Source organism: Lactuca virosa, chromosome 4 (assembly GCF_052849685.1).
Source record: "Lactuca virosa cultivar CGN04683 chromosome 4, Lactuca_virosa_CGN04683_v6, whole genome shotgun sequence".
Taxonomy (NCBI): Eukaryota; Viridiplantae; Streptophyta; class Magnoliopsida; order Asterales; family Asteraceae; genus Lactuca; species Lactuca virosa.
This window is the reverse complement of record NC_136429.1, coordinates 276,506,534-276,529,483: the sequence shown is the minus strand read 5'-3', so window position 1 is coordinate 276,529,483 and position 22,950 is coordinate 276,506,534.

Here is a 22,950-nt window from a genome sequence, read left to right as displayed (position 1 = left end):
AAAATATGCATGGTCAAATAAACCAAAAAAACAAACACTAAATGAAAATTTAGATAAATTCCAACAATAATCGTTGTTGGATCGTAGACCAATGACAATAAATACCACAAAATAAAATCGCCAAGCTTAATCAGAAACTTATTCTAAATAAGATACTTTTATAAATATATATATATATATATATATATATATATATATATATATATATATATATATATATATATATATATATATATATATATATATATATATCTTACCCTAGTATATATATATATATATATATATATATATATATATATATATATATATATATATATATATATATATATATATATATATACTAGGGTAAGATAGTATATAAGGAAATCCCTACATTACAACAATACTAACAAACTATACAAGAAATAGATCCTTATCACTAAAACATCAGATCTTTGGTTTGCAGCATAAGTCTTTCATGTTGGTGCTGATAGAGATATTACTATGTATTACCCCACTATAAACAAAATCATCGTGAAGGTTAGTTGACACTCATCAACTGCATAGGTTCGACCTAAAAATACCCCTGAATTTGATTATGTTAAAGCTAATTAAGACGATATGTCAAAGAATATCTTTCTCCCAAGAGTTGACTTTTTTAGCTTCATCACTAATTTTAGGCTTGATTTGCTTATAGTTATCTGTTTTCAACTCTTCTTTTCTCTTATTAATTTCAAAATGTAGTTGGAAGTGAAAAGCATTTTTTCACTTTCATTAATACATTTTGTCCGCAAATGAAATATATGATTATTAGGAGCAAAGAGAATATCATTAGTTTTCATCAAACACATAGTTTCACTATTATCCATATAGAACATGCCATGAATTAGTTCCCGAATCATATTAAAACTATTCAGGGTTAACTCCAACAGTCATGGAGTTATCAATAACAAACCACCTAAAATGGAGCAGATACATGGTATGTTTCTCCCTATTCCTTCTCGTGGGAGCAATAGTTGAGGAGCTTGCAGCGTGAAGACTTGATTCAGCGTCAATGGGAACAAGATGATATTACGAGCTTTGTTAATCATCGAATCTAAGGCCATATGCAATTCATTAGGGTGAATTTCTTTATGCCCCTTTATAATGTTTCCCATCCCAATCCATTCATTGTATCCATAATTGACCAGGTCAGATATAATAACCGTTTTAGGATAATCACTATGTTTATCTTTTCTTGTCATATACATGGTAAGTAACTTTTGAATTTTAGGCTTAGTACATTTAACCTTTATAATAGGATACACTTAATATCCTCAAACAAAAACATCAACATACTTAGGCATGTCAATCTTGTTATTAACCTCTTCATGCTTTTTCATCTTGGTCATCAGAGAATTCTAATTTTCAATCAGTGACTCCTGATGCTCCATACTACCTTCCTTTACAGTGAACTTTTCAACAAACCAAGAGTCGTATATCAAAACCTTTTCATTGAACATTACCAGGTTATTTTAATCAGCCAATCTTTTCACTTCCTCAATTGACATACCTCATTTTATAGATTTTTCTTGGACAAAAGGAAAAATACACTTTTTCTTTTTCAAACTAGGACTTGTTTGAGATTTAGCATATCTCTTCTTTGATAAAAAAAACCATAAGTTCGTTGAGAATCATCACAATTTGAGGATTCCACAATAGGAACTTTTGGATACTCCCCCTCAGCAAGAGCATCCTACCCTCAATATAATCTTCATCTCCCTCAGCATGAACCTATAAATAAGGAAAGACCATGCTCAATGGAACAACATTAATCGAATCCTGGAGAAAGGTTAGATCGATAAATCCTTCACCATCACTTAAATCATCAGAATCCTCCCCCTCGAAATAATTATCACCCTCTTTGACATGATCAGTAAAAATAAGTATAGAAGAGATAGGTGATGTTGAAGAAGTATATGATGGTCATGGTGGTTGTTGAGGTGGTGGATTGGTAGGTGGGGGAGAGGGAGGTTTAGTAGGAGGCGGTGGAGGTGGTGCAAAAGTAATTAAATAAGGGATAACTGAGAATGTTGGAATGATGGTTTGTTTAATCACCATGGTATCAACTTCAAGTTTGTCAAGTCATATAGAGAAGACTTATGCATAACTAACAAGTGTGTTGATAGCAGAATGATTTTTGGTAAGCAATGTGGTAACATCAATGGGGGGATGGGTGGTTCTTGGATGTTTGGTACCGAAGATTGATGAGGAGGTGAGGATTGTCTATCAGCAATAGTGGATAAGGGTGGTATAGGATGCACCAGTGAATTAACTTACATGCTCTCATGTTGATGCAAAGAATGGTGAGAGTTAAAGGAGCTAGGATCAGTAAACTTTCCTTCATCAGTAGTATGAAAACTTTCAGTGTTTCTACAATCTTCATCATTAGTTTCTTCACTTTCAGTGTCATCATCATAATCATTACTTGTTGATTGATATAAATGATCATCTCCTTCAGTAGCAACATCATTATCGTATACCTCTTCCTGGAAAGGATGAGCAATAACAGAACATTGAGCAGTTGTAGTACTAGGAATAGGTCGAATAGTGTAAGGATTTTCAATACAGCATAACATTTATGGATATAAGGATGGATCATAAAATTTTAGAGCAGACTTGAAGATCTTAAAACAAATCATGGGAATTGGAATATGTGATGGGCTCATAGCAGAGTATGAAGCAACCCCTAAAGAGTATTCAATCAACATGGTAAAGAATCTTGTATAAGGAACATAGGTTGACCTTTTGTTAGATGAAATCAATAACCATTTTATCAAAAAGAATTTACGCATAATCAGAATTCTTGTTTTTGATGATTCTATAAAACTATTGTTATCTAGAAGAAGTTTATCTTATCAATAATACTAATCTTATATCCAAGAGATTTTCCAATCACAGTAGACAAGAACTTCCAACCTGCCGAAAAATATTGATGAAGAACATACTAGGATTCATCACGAGTACATTCAAAATATGTATCGTACCCCAGTCTTTGTAAAACAGAATTACACTTGTCTTTAGAAGGAATAGGAGAGAAGGATTCATATAGCGGAAGACTTAAGCATCAATGCAACAGATATAAGGTGAAAGTAAAGGAATGATTTCCATTTTGAAGTGTATCAATGATCAAATCAGTATCTCAATCATAGTTCTAGGTGTACCAGAACTCACAAACAACATCAGCAACAAGAACACGTGGAACATCACTCAAAGCATATCGAAGAGGGAGTAAACATAATAATAGGTGTTGTTGGAGTGGATACAGCTTTAACAACATTCTCAGTTGGAGCGTAAATGAGGAGAGGAGCCCTGGAGAATATCTTGAAGAAATTAGGGTTTGTTAAAGATTAGGGTTTTTATTGGGAGAGAATAATCATGGAAAAATGATGTTGTAGAGGAGGATATTATATATGAGGGAGGGAATTTTGATCCAAATTTGAAAAGAATGACTAGGATAATGATTTTGTCAGAAAAATAGGGCTAATGTTGCAAGATCACAATGCTAGTTTTTATTCTTCCTTTTATACAATGATGACATAGTTGTCAATGTTTACTGCAAGATGAGGACTTCATCAACGCTCAAAAGGTTTGCTCATTATTAAAGACTAGTCGTGAGACCCATGTAATATATGGGTTAATTGTTTTCTAAAAAAAAGTTAAATATAAAGGTCAAAATATTTGAGAACTTTGAATTTATAAGAAAATAATAAAAATAATGAATTATTATAATTGAAATATTTTTTATGTTTTAAATTTAAATAAATAAACAAAAGAAATTAATGAACTTTAATTTGGAAATTTGAAATTATGTAACGACCCAAAATTTTCAAATAAAGTTTTCATTTTTAATTAACCAAAACATTCCCATGAAATATGAAATAACAATGACAATTGTTTTCAAAATCCATAACATCAACATTTTATTTCAAATATCAGAGTGTCCCAACGAAACAAATGTCGAAGAATGCATGCCGTGTCATCAAGACTTGCCCTTGCCCTTAGGCTCAGATGTACCTGAAAAAATCAACAAACTGTATGCTGCTTAGTGAGTTCCCCAGAGCATACCCCACACAGTCTACATAATCACATATACCATATTAGCTATAGAAGCTACATAAACCACATAAGCTATGCATATAACATATAGGGATGCCGTAGGATCCCCCTAGGGTCTTACTCCAGGATACCATGGGCTCCCCACATGGTCTTACACCTAAGTGTCATGGGCTCCCCCATGGTCTTTAACAGGAAAGCCATGGGCTCTCCACATGGTCTTACATCCAAGTGCCATGGGCTCCCCACATGGTCTTTAATAGGAAAGTCATGGGCTCTCCACATGGTCTTACATCCAAGTGCCATGGGCTCTCCCATGGTCTTCCATATAAGTATACCACATATACAACTAGCATACCTCCTAGCACATAATCAGTTAACATGCCACATAACACTACATCAACTAGTGTACCACATATCATAAAATGGGCCGGCCTTGGTGCCTTCGACCCATTGGTATGGTGAGGAGACTCACCTTTCAAAATGTTGAACTGATGAGATAAGATCAAATAAGTCCCAACGCGCAGCTCCAACTCAACTGCCTACAATCATCATATGACTAGCTTGTCAAAATCCCGAAATACCAGAAATACCCTTAAGGTCAAATTTAGTCAACCCTGGTCAAAGTCAAGGTCAACTGTCAAGGTCAACAGTCCATGTTGACCCAACTCGTCTAGGTCCTCCAGTGTTCAAAAAACCAGGGAAAACCCTAGCCAACTCGTCGAGTTGCCTCATCAACTCGTGGAGTTACTCATTAGACCGAAAACGGGTAAAACCTGATCCAACTCGTCGAGTTATCTTATCAACTCGCCGAGTTTACTCTGCGGAGCGAAAATGGGAAAACCTGCTCCAACTAGCCGAGTCACCAGAGCAACTCGTCGAGTTTTCCCTTGCCTTAACATAATCAGTCCTTCCATTCTTAACATAATCAGTCCTTCCATTCGAATCCAAACATGCAAACTACAGATCCAGTCCTTTAAGACCGAAATACCACATAAAGTTGCAAACTTTACATGCATGCATGGCCTCAAATTGCTAAAACACTAAAGCTAAGGTTCATACAATGCTTAGGACAAGGGAAAGGGACGAGACTAGGTAAAGGGATAAACTTTATGTCCATGAAGACCTAGAGGTGTCCAGATCTGGAACCATATCCTCATGACAAGTCCAAATCCGAGTATGACACCACTTTGCACTAAATGTGACCATATTCTTTCATAAGATGAGATCTAAGAAAATAGAGATTAGCAACTTTTTACCTCCAAATGAATGCTAACACCAAATAGATGCCGGATCTAAAGCCCTCTCCTCACTTCAATCTCTTCAACCTTCAAGTTTCCTTCCAAAAAGCACAAGATTCACTCTCCAAAGCTCACACACACTCAAAAAGACACTAAAGCGCGGTTAGGGTTTCTCTCTGGACAGATAGGACGATGAGGGAGGCCACAAATGACTCATAAGTTCCTTAAATACGACACAAACCCCTAAAAATCAGGGTTTTCCTTTATAGTGCCTACTCGTCGAGTTGGGGCCTTCCAACTCATTGAGTAGACCCTAAGTCCTGCGTCCAAAATTGATATCTACTTGTCAAGTTGGGCTCCGCAACTCGTCGAGTCTCAGTGCAAAACCCAACAAACTTAAAAATTAAATGATACCTGGAATAGGCGTTACAAATCTCCCCCACTTGAACTAGACTTCATCCTCGAAGTCTGCTGACGCAAAATAAATCCGGGTAGTGATCTCACATCTCATCTTCCGGCTCCCATGTCCATTCGGAGCCTCTTCGGTACTGCCATTGCACCTTCACTAACTTCACCTCCTTGTTCCGAAGAATATTGATCTTCCTATCCAGAATCGCAACGGGCCTCTCAATGTAGTTCAGGCTCTCATCCACCTGAATATCGTCCAGAGACACAACCGTGGCCTCATCTGTGACATACTTCCGGAGCTGGGACACGTTGAAGGTGTTGTGTATCCGGCTAAGCTCTTCCGACAGATCCAAATGATAGGCCACCTTGCCCACTCGGGCAGTAATACTAAACGGTCCAGTATATCGGGGCCCTAGCTTTCCCCTCTTCCGAAACCTAATGACACCCTTCCATGGTGACACTTTCAGCAAGACGAAATCCCCCACTTGAAACTCAAGATCCGATTGGCGCCAGTCAGCATAGTTTTTCTGACGGATCTGTGCAACTCGTAGCCGGTTATGCACCTGCTGATAAACTCAGTAGTCTTGAGCACCACCTCGGTGCTCCCCATGACTCGGTGCCCTACCTCACCCCAACAACAGGGGTCCTACACCTCCAACCATACAACATCTCAAACAATGGTCGGTCGATACTGGCATGATAGCTATTGTTGTACGAAAACTCTGCTATTGGGAGGTATGTATCCCAACTCCCTCCGAAATCCAAAACACGTGCCTGAAGCATATCCTCCAGTGTCTGGATTGTCCTCTCTCTTTGGCCAACTGTCTGGGGGTGGTAAGTCGTGCTGAAAAGTAACTGTGTGCCCAGTTCCTCGTGGAACTTCCTCAAGAATCTAGATGTAAATCGGACATCCCGGTCAGAGAATATTGTTACTGGCACCCCGTGCCTAGCCACCACCTCTCGCACGTAAATATCGGCTAATTTCTCAGCGGAGATGCTCTCGGAGATCGGAATAAAGTGGTCACTCTTTGTCAGTCTATCTACAATAACCCATATGGCATCCACACCCCTCGCTGTCCTTGGTAACTTCGTGATGAAGTCCATAGTGATCTCTTCCCATTTCCATATAGGAATGGGTAACGGCTGAACCTTGTCGTGAGGTCTCTGATGCTCGGCCTTGACCATCCTGTAGGTCAAGCACCACTCCACGAACCATACAATCTCCCGCTTCATGCAGGGCCACCAGTAACTCAACCTCAGATCCCTGTACATCTTCGTGGCCCCGGGGTGAATAGAGAACTTGGATTTGTGTGCCTCCTCCAAAACCTGTCAGTGTAGGCCACTATGTCAGAGCCGACCATGGTATGCTCCCATAGTTCTTGCTCCCGTTTTTGAACTTCGCCCCTAGGGCAGTATTCTTCCAACATCAACTCTTTCAGGTTCTCCTAACCTATAGAGTTAGCCACTGATAGGGTCAGTGACTTAACATGGCTATTCCACCATGTCAGGGATCTGTCAGAGAAGGTGCAGGCAGCAAACTTCACTTTGCTACTTTCTGGGCACAGACAGATTTCGAAGACCGAATCTGTTTTCTCGAACCATCGCATCAGAGCAATGAATCCCCCATTTCCATTAAAGGATTTGGGTTTGCAGTTCATGAAGTCCTTGTACGAACACTCCCGTGGATGTCCGTGGCTAACTCTGGGGTTAGTTAGGTGGGTACCGCTACCAGATCTACTGGTACCACTTGCGCCGATATGAGTTATATCAGTTGTTACTGCGGCTGTTACCGTGAGGCATCTTTTCCTAGAATGAATACAAAGATGAAATGGAGATAAGTCTATAGCAGTGGTTATAAGCCAAAATTTGAATGACAAAGTGATCCGAGTTCTGAGTGTATCTGGTTCTGACTTTCGTAGGGTTCTGAAAAACAATTCATAATGGGAGTCTATATAAAATAAACTTTATGAATCAGAAGTGGCTATCCTCGAATGAATCTCTGTGAATTGAATAACTGTTACCAGTTGCATGAAAAGAAAATAATCCTAACACATAATGTGAGCAGTGTATTCACTAGCTCACTAAGTCAATCAAGGTTATTATTTATTAGTGTGACGCATAAGACGTTGGGTTTCTTCGGCTGATCCTTCTTTGAAAAACTCCTCATGAACCTCTTCTTATTCCTCCTTGACTCGTCTATGGACTGGTATGATGGAGTGGTTACATCTATCTGGGTTTGTCGTGCGAGAATTGAAGTGTCTAAAGAATCTATGAGATTTAGTGAAACATTATGGGGTGATCCTAACTGGGTCCTCCTATAATTGCGCAATGTATACAAGTTGTATATACTTTAAGATTAAACAGACCTTCGAATAAGTGATCCTACTCTAAAACCACAACCAAACAAGGGACAGGAAGTAGAGTATAGATCACAAATTCTAAGTCTATAAAATCTCAATTATATAAAACCTTGGGAGTATACACTCCGAAATTATAGACCTACCAGAAGGGTCTTTTAATTTTCATATATGTTATTTATAGTGCCTAAAATACTCCTATAGTATTTTAATGTAACGAACTTGGTAAGTTTTAAACTTGTTGTTGTCTTATAGTATCATAAAATACTCCTATAGTATTTTAACTTTATGTTCTGATCTAGAAATCCCTTGAATAGAGTTAGGTAAGTTTTAAGACTGTTGCAACACCACATCACTCCCAAATACATGTAGGTCATATCTCAAATGAATATTGTTGATCAGGCTATATTGATCCCAGATACGATTATATAACTGTCCATGTTTGACCGTAGTGTCCAACCTTTAAATACTTCTGCTATGTTCTTCTTGTGATACTTGTCCTAGTATGTATATATGTACAAGCATGTGTGTATACTTTTATAAAATATTGCTATGTCTTTAAAATATACTTTTAGTCAGAGGACTTCGGCCCCATTGTATTTATAGTTGTATATCTTTTATAGGTTGATATACTTAGTTCACTATAAACAATGCTCTGATACCAATCTGTCACACCCCCAAACCGGAACGGCGGAAACGTTCGGGGGCGAAGGACATCATATGTAGTATCACAACACATGCATCATAGTAATCAAAGTAACAAACAAACATTGTATTAATATTAAAGTGTTTACAAAGTATGTGATTCACAAAAGATTAACTCCAAAAGTAAATAACAAAACAAGACATGAAGCTACTACACTCCATCTTCTGAATCCCAGTGCGCGTACCTGTCTACAAGTCTCCTGAGAATACAAGTTATTTTGAAAGAGTAGATCAACATTTAAGCTGGTGAGTTCATAAGTATTTAAGTGATGAAAAGTAAGTTGTAAGTTCTTTTAGAAAAGTTTGCCTGTTCTTCCAGAAAATCCTATATTTTCTGATATGATAAATGAAAGTAAAAATGACTTTACAATTCCTTCTATGAGTACTAAATGGATACAAGTTATATACAATTTAGAGTAAACAGACAATCGATTGTGTGAATCTGCCCTAAGCCCACAACCAAACAAGGAACATATCCCATTGTTTGTTAGATCTTCATTGTATACAACCCTGGCGTATTCATTTGGTACTTACGGAGTTAACTGTAATAGTTCTTTATATTTGATGAAAACATTCTTTAAGAAAATCATATATTTCCTTTAGTAAAATGGTAACCACAATAGTTCCTTCTATAATCACTTAGTTTATACTAGCTATATATAATCTAATATCGAACGGACAGTTAAATGGGTGGATCTGCCCTAAGCCCACAACCAAACAAGGAACAGGAAGTAAGGCGGAAAACACACATCTAGTTTCACTAACTCAGTTGTGAAATGTTGTTTTTGGTAAAATGCTATTGTTTTCAGAAAGTACAATCAAAACTGTTTACCTTAAAAAGAATGATGTTTACCATAGAAAATCCTATATTTTCTATAAAAACCGACTGGATGTCCATGTTGTTCTAAGTTTGAAAAGCACAAGTATACTCCATATACTTACTATAATGATGTATAGTTTTGTTGATATGTTAAACTGAATAAAGACTTCGTTGTTCTGGATACCTGATACGACGCTACTACCCTCCTATGATTACCTAATACATACAAGTTACATATAACTGAGATCGAATAGACAGTTGAATGGGTGAATCTACCCTAAGCCCACAACCAAACAAGGAACAGGAAATGAGGCAGAAAACACACATTCCACTGTCTATCGGACTTCCGTTCTATCGAACCCTAAAGTATACATTGGGTAATCACATAGTTAGTGTCCTTTGAGATTTGTTCGTGAAAAGTTTATTACTACGTAAATATATCATTGTTATATATTTGTGATTTTTGTATATATTGTCACACCCCGGCCGTCGGCGGAAACACCGGGCAGTGTAACGTCATTTCTCGTATCATATTTATCAACTAAACACATGCAATTTAAAATACGTCAACATAAAGGTTGTGAGTTCACAGGTTTTGACTCCATAAAATAATACATTTTCCAAGTTCAAAAGTATAGTTTTGAAAGTATCATTTTGACTCTCCAACGTTTAGTATATATATCCTAGGTATAAAATTTTACTTACCAAATAAGTAGTTTACCTATAAGTCTCATATACTATAAACATAAGTGTTTGTAATTCCATACAAACGAAAGTTGCTACGTATAAATCTTATTTCAATTCTATACGAGTATGTGTGTTAGGTATAATCATCTACTTAATATACAAGTAGTACCTAAGGTATAAGTAGGGGGAAACTTATACTTAACATTAATACTTGTATACGACAAAGTATAATGTTTCTAACAAGTTGCTACCATGAGTCTGTAACCGCTGCTTGACAACAAAACCTCTAACAAAACCCACTCATGATTTCCATGAGGAAAACCCACTCATGATTTACATGAGGAAAATTCACTCATGATTTACATGAGGAACACCGCACGCTTCATCGACGTCGGAACAATAACAAATAAAAGGAACGGATCGTCACTCGCTTGTCTTGGGTTGTAATTAACAACCACGAGTGGGGTCGTCTACCCGTATCTTATTCATACACGACTTCCTCGCTCACACTGGATTAACGGTTACAGGTCAGAGGACTTCCACTAAGATCCCCAATCTTAGTTGATGAATGAGGTAGCTCATGTAGACTTTGACGGCTTCCTACAGCTCTAACAACAAAAGCATTTTCATGTCTAAAACCCTAAGTTACTAGACTATGCTTTTAAACACTACTCCTAACTTTATAACATTTAGGCAGTATAACAGCTATAACTTGAAGTAAAACCAGGTTTTATCTTGACATAAAACCAATAACAACAACATATAACATACCAAGTTTTATCTTGTCATAAAACTAACAATAACAACATACTTTATAAATTAACATATAGAACTTCCGAATATAACTTCGGAACTATATCGCACACAACATATATATAGGATCCTAAGTATAACTCAAGATCTACATTAGTATACTATTATAACAATAACATGCTAACAGCTTTACGATAGTTGTATACTTTCAGATACGAAATAACTATATCCCGGTTATTATAACTATCTACGTTGATACTAATATACTATCATATAGACATAATAATAACGTATATATAATATTTAGCATGCGTTTTCCCCCGAAATATTAGAAAGTGGGGCTGTGAAACTCACCTTAATAGTGTGATTTTATGTAATCTAAGCAGAAACGGTCAGCGTACGAGGTCGTCGGGGCTCGGGATGCAAGAAGGCTTCAGCAAATGAGAGAGGAGAAAGGGAAATGGTGTAAGGAAGTGTCAAGGTCGGACCTGCTATTTATAGGAAGGATTTTGGACCCTTACGGCATGAGAAACTCATTGTTCACGTCGTGAGTTTCGAGCTTATCTCTTCTTAGACTTGCCATCCGTCTTCTAGCTTCCGAAGGTGGCCATATGACTCCTCACTTCGTGAAATATCAATGTTCACGTAGTGAGTTTGGATCTTATCACTTCATAGCCTCGTCACGCACCTTCTAGATCCGAAATGTGGCAAAATAACTCCTCGCGTCGTGAGTTTCTGTGCTCACGTCGTGAGTTCAGTCAAATTAGGGTTTCTGACAGCTGAATCTTCGGAAGGTCGTAACTTTCGCATACGAACTCCGTTTTTGACGTTCTTTATATCCACGCGTAGGTATTCACGAGTACTACAACTCTCTTTTAGACTCTAATAGCTAATTATAAGTCTATTTTTAATTCCTCTTATTATAGAGATTTATAGTGTTCGGTTTATCATAACTTCTTACGCGAAGTCAGATTTAGACGTTCTCTATATTTTTGGAATGGTATGGACGTATACTTTGAGTTGTTTCAAAAATTATGTATGAAAGTTCATAATTTAACATGAATTACATAATAAGTTTATCACATTACTAGTTTAACAAAATCACCTTACATGATTGGCATAATCACATGTGATTGTTATTGACCTATTTTGACTGGTGTTACATTCTCCCCCCGTTAGAACAATTTCGTCCCGAACTTGATCTTATAGATGGGGTTTTGTTAAATAGTTGGGGGTATTTTTGTTTCATCTGAACTTCACATTCCCAAGTAAATTCAGGTCCTCGTAAAGAGTTCCATCTAACTTTCACTATGGGAATACGACTTTGTTTTAATCGTTTGGCTTCTCGATCCATGATTTCGACAGGTTCTTCTACAAAGTTGAGCTTGGTATTGACTTGTATCTCGTCGATAGGTACAACAATAGTGTCATCGAATAGACATCTTTTGAGATTTGACACGTGAAAAACATCGTGTACATTGCTTAGCTCTTTAGGTAACTTGAGTTGGTATATGACATAACCAATTCTTGCTAGAAAAAGGTCCAATATACCACGAGTTTTGTTTGCCTCGTTTCCCGAACAGAATTACGGCTTTCCAAGGAGAGACCTTCAACATTACTTTATCTCCAACTTGGAATTCTAAAGGCTTACGTATTACGTCAGCATAGCTCTTCTGACGATCATGTGTTGCCTTTAATTGATCCTTAATTTGCACGATCTTTTGAGTTGTCTCGTGGATTATTTCTGGCTCGGCACATAAGGTATCACCTATATGTTATCTGACCAATTGTGTGTCTCCAACTTCTCAGTGAAAAAACTACAACTCCCAATTCAACGTCATGGGTAGTGTAATTATTCTCATGCACCTTTAGTTGTCGTGATACGTAGGCGATAACTTTTACTCTTTGCATCAACACACATCCCAATCCTTGATTTGATGCATCGAATTATACGATGAAATCTTCTGTTGGTGTCTTTGGTGCTTCTCAATTCCTGATTGCTTCGATCTTAGAGGGTTAGACATGAATCCCTTTGTTGCTAACTACATGACCTAAAAATTTGTACTTCTCTAATCCAAAATTCACATTCGGAGAATTTGGTGTACAACTTTTCTTTTCGTAGTAGTTCCAAGATTATTTGTAAGTGTTGACCGTGTTCTTCCTTGGTTCGTGAATATATCAATATATCATCGATAACTACTATCACGAATTTATCCAAGTACGGTTTGCAAACACTATTCATGAGGTCCTTGAACATTGTTGGAGCGTTGGTCAATCCAAAGGCATAACTAAGATCTCTTAATGACCATACCGAGTCCTAAATGTTGTTTTCGGAACATCGCCTTCTTGTACTCCGAGTTGATGGTATCCTGATCTAAGATCTATCTTGAATCTTCTAGAATCTTCAGGTGTTTTAGTCTATCAACCACCGTATCCAAGTTTAGTTGTGCATCGGTCTGACCATAATTAAACATAGGTGATCAGTCTATGTTTAGTTGTGATTCGGCCCATGTACAATAAAACTCGACTAAGGAGTTTGACCTAAAACATTGTGTTGTATTGCTATCGAGGTTTTAGGTTTTCTATATTATTGGGTTACACATGTGTTCTCATCGCGGTACTGAGTTCATACATAACTCTATATCTTTGTGTTTGTTGTATTCATGGGTATTATTAATTATTGTTTGTTACTTCAGGTCTAGCTGATAAGGCACCGGCCAGTCAGGACAGTCGGTGGGCAGGATCATTTTAGCATATAGCCGTTCTGAAATCCAGCAACCCAAATCGACATGTCTATCCTTGTCACCGCTCCCGTAAGTAGTCCCTCAGTAGTATAATTACTAATACTTTTTATTTGTAGGTTAAGGGATATACCTAAACCTAACAGAGTAAGCCCTAAACTATAGTCGTGCTTTCCTAAGTGTGACATCCCCTAATTTCTCGGCCAGAAAAGACCGATTTAATTTATGCTTTTTAAAATCAAATCAGAGAAATCTTTATAAAAGATGTTGCAGAATTGGTCCCCAAAACAAAATATGATAAAAGTTTGTCAAAACCTTTCTTTAAAAAAAATATATAATTTCATTTCATATCAAAACTTCGGGATGTTATGTACCGATACAGACCAAAAGCATAAACAAGACATTATAACCCTTTCAACAGTTATATACAACTACTGGCCTATAATCCAAAAATCTCACGTCATCCTCCGACTATGCTCGGGGTCCACTACCTGTAACATAAAAAGCTGAGTGGGTCAGGCTTGGGAGCCTAGTGAGCATATAGGGTTTTCAACCCACAATAATAATAAACTTATTAAGTTCATCAATCAACAATAACCCTGATTACCCGTTCTCGTTATCCTCACTTTACGTCCCTAAACACTTTTCACAAGGGACCTAGCCTAAAGAATATCATCGGAAGGGACACTACTACTAAGGGGTTTCCTCAGCCATACATGTCCTAACGGCAATCATGAGGGGGATTGGAGTACAGCGAATGAACGCCCAAGTTCATTAACACCTACAGGTCGCGGGGCCTGCTAGCGTTTCCCACTGGACTGTCTAGAAAGTCTGTGGTCGTCATCCAAACTCCGCTAGATGACTGGATCACAAATCACATCGAGGCCTCTCATCACTTTATTTCATCACACACCAACTATCTACCTATGTTCTACCCAACATATTTGTAGATAAAAATACATATACAGTTTAAAACTTGTATAAAACATCAACTCAACAGTCACCTCAAATAAACAATTAATATATTTACACATAGCACGTATTTTAAGGTAAATACTTCATATCTATGTGTAAAATGAAAGTGACTATACCCTCACTTGATTTAATGAAAATCGGGCAGCAATTCGTTTCCTAAAACGATAGTTTCTAATAAAGCCGGGAGTTTTATTCAGAAGCCAGGCTCTGCGAGGGTCGGGCTTCGAAACCGAAAAGACAAATTTTTCGGGCTTCTCGGGCTCTTTGTGGCGTATTTCGGGGGTTATAATCGATACAGGGGCTTTGGGCGATGTTAAGATGTAGAAAATATGAAGAAAGGGGCTAAATATGGCAAAATTCCAAATCTAACCGGGAAGGCTCGCATCCCCCTTCTATTTATAGGGGTTCGAAGTCGGCTTGGGAGTTGGTGGGGTCCGCAGGCGAGGGTCCGCAGGTGGCTGCACATCGGCTGCGCATGCGAGGCCTCGGTGTCGCCTCCTGATTGGACCGCGGCCTAGGGTCCAAAGTAGGGGGTACGTGGCTCGCTGCGAGGGCTCGGTCACATGAAAGAGGACACGCGTCGAACAGGCATTGGACCGCTTCGGATGACTCAGCAGCTTCGGATGACTAAGCCATTTTTCGGACACGTGGCATGCTCTAAGCGAACGTGACGTGGCCGAAGCCACCTATGCGAAATTTCTCGGTTTTCGCGCCAAAACTTCTAAAATCCATAACTTTCGCATACGAGCTCCGTTTTTGACGTTCTTTATATGCAAGCGTAAGTAAAATTACGCTCTACAACTTTCGTTTAGACTTCGTCGGCTAATTTTCAATTTAATTTTTTTATTATTTTTTTTAACAGACCGGGACAGTAAATCCGTTAAAAATTCATAACTTCTTCATCCGACGTCCGTTTTCGTCAGACTTTTTACCGTTGTGCTACTAATGACGAGACCTTCGATTCTCGTTTAGGTCGTGTCGGCTAAAAATCAATCGATCTAAAATTCGAGTTTTTAGCTGTCTACTGCTAAGCTGAAACTTCGAAAAATCATAAATTCCTCATACGAAGTCAGATTTGGGCATTCTTTTTATGCCTACTCTCGGTTTAACGAACACTACGAGTTTCGTTTAGATCACTAAGGCCAAAAAGTACTTTATCGAAAACTCACTTTTTACGACATTCGGCCCCGTGCCGGTTTGTCGCGAAACTTCGACAGGTCATAACTTCTTCGTTATAACTCGGATTTCGGCATTCTTTATATATCCGTAATCCTTGTCGCGCCCACTACAAGTTTCTTAATAAATATCGGGTTTATCTAAAATTTAATTTTGACGCTCATTTTTATTCTTAATTAATCAAGCCCTAATAATTAAGCATAAAAAACATAATTCACATAATATTCACATAATTCCTTTTCATTTCTTCAAAATGAGTTACAAAGGTTAACGTAGACTATAATGTCAATATTAATGCCTAGCGTAGAAACACGGGCATTACAATTCTCAAACCTTAAGTAGCTAATCGAAAACTTAAAATAACCCGTTCAAATTGTAATTACTCCCTCGTTAAGGCGAAAGTCGCAACACTGTTGTAACACTTAAAAATCCATCAGGTAAAGCTATGATGGCTTAGTATATACGTTAAGGCCATTTATAATTAATATTGATAGACCTCGAGTGAGTGATGCTGCCTTATTTCCTGTTCCTCGTTTGGTTGTGGATTTAGGGCGGAGTCGCTTAGTCAACCGTCCTTTTAATCTTAATTATACATGACTAGTGTATACTAGGCGATTATAGAGAGGCCTCGTGAGAAATCCATTCATGAAAAGTACATTATTCCGAAACATCAGGACCCTTAGAGTTCAGCGTCAACCATGTCGGTCCAAGTAGCCACGATAGTGATACCATGGACGAAACCCGAGACGCTAAGAACTTGTGTGCCCTGTTCAGCACATGGTCCTATCTATCTTCATTCCATATCGTGTCGATGATTGTAAATTTCGACACTACCGTCAGTCATGGCTTGACTTGGTTCAACCATGCGAACATTTCTGGTGCTGTGTAAAAGAACTTTCCCCATATCCTGAGCATCGAACGAAAATTCTTTCGAACCTAATAAGGAAAACTTAATGCGAACCGTCAGTCGTCTCTCTCATCCAACCTTCAGAAGTACCCAGGAGAGGGGTACAGTGCGCTGTTAACCAACCCCGTTAGACTTTAAAACCAGAAACGAAAGGCACTGCAGATATTCCGGAAGACAATAACCACCTGAGGCCTACTCAGTAGATTCCCTCCAGAAGGACCATTTGCACCGCACAACCAGGTTCGTGAATCAAGAGAAAGAACTTATGGGATCAACTTACTACTGCTGAGTATGTGCATTAGAGTGGTATATAATTTAGATCAATGAAATTTAAGATGTGTGCTTCCTCCCTACTCCCTGTTCCTTGTTTGGTTGGGGGTTTGGGGTGGGGCCACAGATCTGAACATCCCGTCAATCTCAATTATATACGACTTGCATGCACCAAGTATTAGTGTTTGAGCCGAGTATGAGGTCTACCACGGACCTTATAATAAGACCCTTCATCCTATCCCATAGAAAAAGAGCTGGAGTCAAGAGAACCGCCGTGGGTTGAGCTACTAAAATGACCACAAATTCGAAATTTGTTGCCATCCCGGTTAAGCCAACATAGTAGCTAACACCCTTAGTTAGGAAAAGTAACTCAAGTCGTAAGAGTCAAAAACATTGACTACGACCATCCATTCACGCCTAATCCCACAAATTAAGCATCTCAGTAGTGGGCTGTGAAACCTGGAAAGCTGTGACAGGTAAAACCCTGAGATGAATGGATGAGGAAATTAGAGGTTCTGAGTGGCAGAATCTTATGCTATCTAGATTTAATCTAAATAGAGAAAACTCAGTAACACCGGAAGAGTAGTTGCAAGGGATACTCGCACTACTCAGGCACTTCGTCCATCCAAATACCGACGGGTAGTGCCTAGGACACACTACCTTCTCATGCGAGAAAAGTCACCGTCGCCCTATGGACGATAGACTGCATTCTCCAAAGTTAATACTAAAATGCTAAGAACCACATGACTACCTCCGCAACCAAGAATACTTGAATAAGGTAGATGGTAAGTTGCGTTAAGCTTTATAACCCAGATCATAAAGAGATTGTAGACTCGACACCAGTCTACATGTTAGTCGATGGGTTATACAAGAACACGCGCTTCCTACAAACTGGAGGGAGCAGACGCGATGGAGAATGGTGCAAGTCTTAGAGATTTGTTAGACTACTAGGTGTTCCAAAGAATACTATCCCGAAGGAGATAGTAGATCCACCTCCCGAGATAGTCAATCACCTCAGAAAATCTCATAGGAAAAAGTTAGCCCTGACCAGAGGCTGCTATCCATGAAACGGCAAAGCGAGTAAGAGAATGATTCTTTCCAATTAGGAATCATACTGTAAAAGCATCTGTTAGACGGTGACAAAAGTTGAAATTTTCTAAGCATCGTCTGGTAGAACCCTCTATCTCGCTGACTTTGAGAGTTTCTGTTAGAAACACCTCGAGAGTCAGAAGTGCAGGTCCATTTTGCACAGGGTCGAGATAGATGCCACGTAACCAATAGATGCCAGTATATAGCCAATACTTCCAATGATCCAGAAAACCTCCGAAAACCAATCAGTAGGAAATACGAACCCGAAGACGATCTGAGCCTTCTAAGAACCAACCCGGAAGACTGCACTCCAGTAAGAGAGAACTTGTAGAACTTCATAATGGCGATCACGCCAAGTGATGATCTAACCATGGAAGTACATTATGTTCCAAGTACTGAAACATTCTATCTTCCCAAGAATTTAGGACCAGCAGGGATTCTTGATACGAATTGGTCCAACCTCCGTCAGACCTCGACTACTTTAGGGATTCCATAATTTCCATCTGAATCTATCCCACGTCTCAACTTGAAAAAGTGCTTGTCCGACGTGACTCTTGTAATCCCACTGGTCGAGATCGAAATCAATGAGAGCCCCAACTTCGTGTAAGAACCTATAAAGATCATGGACCGAGAGGTCAAGCGAACGAAACAAATCCGCATCCCAATCGTGAAGGTTCGCTGGAACACCAAGCGAGTACCGGAGTTCACTAGGGAGTGTGAAGAGTAATTGAAAACTTAAACGTCCCCATCTTTTGCTTAGTTATTTTGTGATAACTGAGTTGCTTGAACTCTAATTTCGAGACGAAATTCCCTCTAACGGGAGGATGATGTGACAACACAAAATTTTCATTTGTATAAACTCCACAGTCAAGCACGTCAAATAATGGTCAAATTCATCTCAGTACATTTTTGGCCGGTTTTAAGTCCGTGGATATTTTAATTTAATTTTTCGTCAAACGAACAAATAAATGGAAGTACCCGTTAGGAGTGTTGTGAAATAAATAAACGTTTAACACCTTGACTAAGTGTTTACGGCCAAACAAGGGAGTTTGGGCCGTAAACTCCCTTTTCCCATGAACTCATGCATATAGCATGAGTTTACCCTTCACTCCTTCGTTTTTCACTTCCCACCTCAAGAACACTCAAGATTCTCTCTCAAGTATCATATCTCATTTCTTCAAATTCGCCAAAAATGTAAGTGTTTTCTTCCTAAATTCGTTCATATAACACTTTATCTAGTGTTTATACTCGATTTCATCCATGGAAATCTCCTCTTTTCTTAGATCTTCAAGTGTTCTTCAAAACACCAAGAACACCAAGAACACACACTAGTGTTTTTGACCCTTAAACACTCATTCGAGCTTCCTATAAGTAAGTACACTCCTCCTAACTAGTTGTTTGATTAGAATACATGTGAAACCCTTGAAGAACATCAAAATCCCCAAGATTATATGTGTTTACGGTTCAAGGAGATCTCCCAGAACCGTAAACACCTTCAAATGGTGTTTAAGTGCCCCTAACACCTTCCATGGCTTGTATAAAGGACTAGAACCTTGCATGCATAAGCTAGAAACACCAAAACACGAGATGGTTGGATAAACATGAGTTTACGGCCGTAAACTCATGAGTTTACGACCGTAAACACATGCTTTTACGACCGTAAACTCCCAAGGAGTGGTCCAAGGACCGTAAACTCCAACAAAGGGGCATTTCGAGCTCTAGTCACTTCCTAAGCCTTGGATTCGAGTCTAGCTTACTTCCTTGTGTGGTTTAGGACCTTAAAACACCCAATGACACCATTGCCATGAGTTTACGGCCGTAAACTCATGGGGGAAATGGTCCCAGAACCGTAAACCCATATGGTGCTACCATATGGGGAGTAAACTCCAATGTGAGGCCATACTCTCTTAAGATGCAACCCTTAGCACTCCTAGCACTTGAAACAAAGTGTTTTCATGTATTTGAGTGTCTTTACTTGCTTAATTAGTTATTAAATGACTTATTAGATACATAAATGTATCATTGCATGCTCAATAGGATCTGCGTGTGTGTTCAAGTCCTCACTTGACAGTTAGCATCCTATACCACCCGTTCATCCGAATCACCCACTTCAGGTGAGTTCATACCCCTTAATCAACCTTTTTAAATGATTTTAAATGCTTTTATGGGGGGGGGATACAAGTTGAACTATAAAGTTATTATATCAATCACAGGTGATTAATAACTGTATAGTAAAAAGGTTTCTGCATGTTAAACTGTTTTATCCAGCTAAAGGTTTCCAAATTTTGTTTTCAAATCTCTTTTAATGTACCAAAATCTCTTTTAAATTACCAAGCTTTTATCAAAGTCTTTTAAACTTATATTCTTGATAGATCCATGTCTATATAGATATGGTTATATAAGTAGGGTTTGAAGGACTTAGGACTAATAACCCGCTTTATTTCCTATTCCTCGTTTGGTTGTGGACTTAGAGCATCCGGTTATTTGTCCGAGTGTCATTGAATTCCTAGTTATATATTATGTATATCTGGTTAGATGTTAATACTCTTATTCCAGTTCAACACCTTTGGGTAGCAAAGGCATCTAGATAACCCCTCGAGTAAACTATAATAGGTATAGTTTAGAAACCGACCATAACTTTCATGAAGGAGAACTTAGTTATATCTATATTCTAAACACTTGCACTTTTAGTAAAAAGAAAGGTATATAGAAATCAAAACACGAGATACATCCTCATGACACGGATTTCACCGTTGTCGAGCGGTAACCAGAGTCTCCTGGAGGGAGAGCGGGCATTGTGTGTATAGATCTATACGAGACAGACCATCCCACATCCTGACTGCTAACTACAGTCCCGGCCGACCAAGCCAAGGGGTGACAAATGTCACATTCATTCCGACGCCAGCAGGTCGTCATGTATACATCCGTCAATCAGTATGGTTACGAGTATCTTTACATTTACCTTATAATTCATGGCTTTAAGGTGATCAATATTATCACGGTATTTTCTACATATGAAACCATCATAATATAGTTTCCTAGTTATACACTAGGCCTCATATTAAACCTTTAAACTGACCTACTTAGGATTAAAGATTAACTTAGACTCTCCGAGGCGTATTGATCATTTAATACCGTCTGGAGTCTGTATTTCATTCCTTTAGATTCTCTGAGGCGTATTGTTCACTTAATACCGCCTGGAGTCTATATTTCATTCACTTAGACTCTCCGAGGCGTATTGTTCACTTAATACCGCATGAAGTCTGTATTTCATTCACTTAGACTCTTCGAGGCGTATTGTTCACTTAATACCGTCTGGAGTCTGTATTTCATTCCTTTAGACTCTCCGAGGCGTATGGTTCATTCGATACCACCTGGAGTCTATGTCTTATTCACTTTTAGTCAGCAGCGTACTGCTGAGGTAAAATAGTATTTTCCCTATTACTTTTACTTATGATCTTCTCACATATTCCTTAAAGTATAAACTATATTTTAATAATAATAGTTACCTTTGGGGGAAATTACTCCTTAAAGATAAAACAATAGGGTCTTGGTAGAAGACTACTTTTATTAGAAAATATAGGATTTTCTGGAAAGAATTTTAATACTCTATAAACTCAAATCACCATTATCTAGTGAGTTTATTTTGAAGAAAAACATGTATTTATACCAATGTCATTAAATACTTATGAACTCACTAGCATTAAAATGCTGATACTCGCTTTCAAAATAACTTGTATTCTCAGGTCATCAGTAGACAGGTACACTCCGGGAGCTTTTGCGAAGACAACCTAGCACCAAGCTGCAGTTTATGTTAAATTCCTATATCTACTTTTTATGTTGTTGTTAAATGTAACCTATGTAAAATTATTACTATTAATGCAATGGTTGTTGTACTTTGATTACTATACTGCATATGTTGTGATACTTGACATGACGTCCTCCACCCCAGAACGTTTTCGCCATTCCGGTTTTGGGGTGTGACATTTTTCCCCAGCTTCCAGCCAGCATGACGGCGTTCGACACTTTTCCCCATACAAAGCGTGATAAGGTGCCATCTTGATGCTCGAGTGGAAACTATTATTATAGGAAAATTCTACTAGAGGAAAGTGTTCATCCCAATTACCTTGGAATTCTAGGGTACATGCTCTCAGCATATCCTCCAATGTTTGAATCGTTCGCTCGCTTTGGCCATCGGTTTGAGGATGGTAATCTGTACTCAAACACAACTTGGTACCCAATTCCTCTTGTAGACTTCTCCAAAACCTTGAGGTAAAACGACTGTCATGATCGGATACAATCGTTAACGGAACACTGTGTAGCCTCATAATTTCCTCCACGTAAGAATTCGCAAGTTTATCCATAGACCATTTCTCGTTAGCGGCTATGAAATGCGCACTCTTAGTGAAGCGATCAACGACCACCCAAATCATGTCGTGACCGTTCCTTGTTTTGGGCAGTTTAGTCACAAAATCCATGGTAATGTCCTCCCATTTACCCATGGGTACAGGTAAAGGTTCTAAACTCCCATACGGTTTCTGATGTTGTGCCTTAACCCTAGCACAATAATAGGGTTTTAGGTCCCTATACATTTTCGTAATGCCGGGATGAATTGAGTACATGGTTTTGTGAGCTTCTTCCATCAGAAGACCTCTTACTCCTCCCGTTTTAGGTACCCAAATCCTATCTTTGAATACCTTCAATCCCTGACCGTTTGTATCAAACACCAACGTTTTTCCCAAACGTT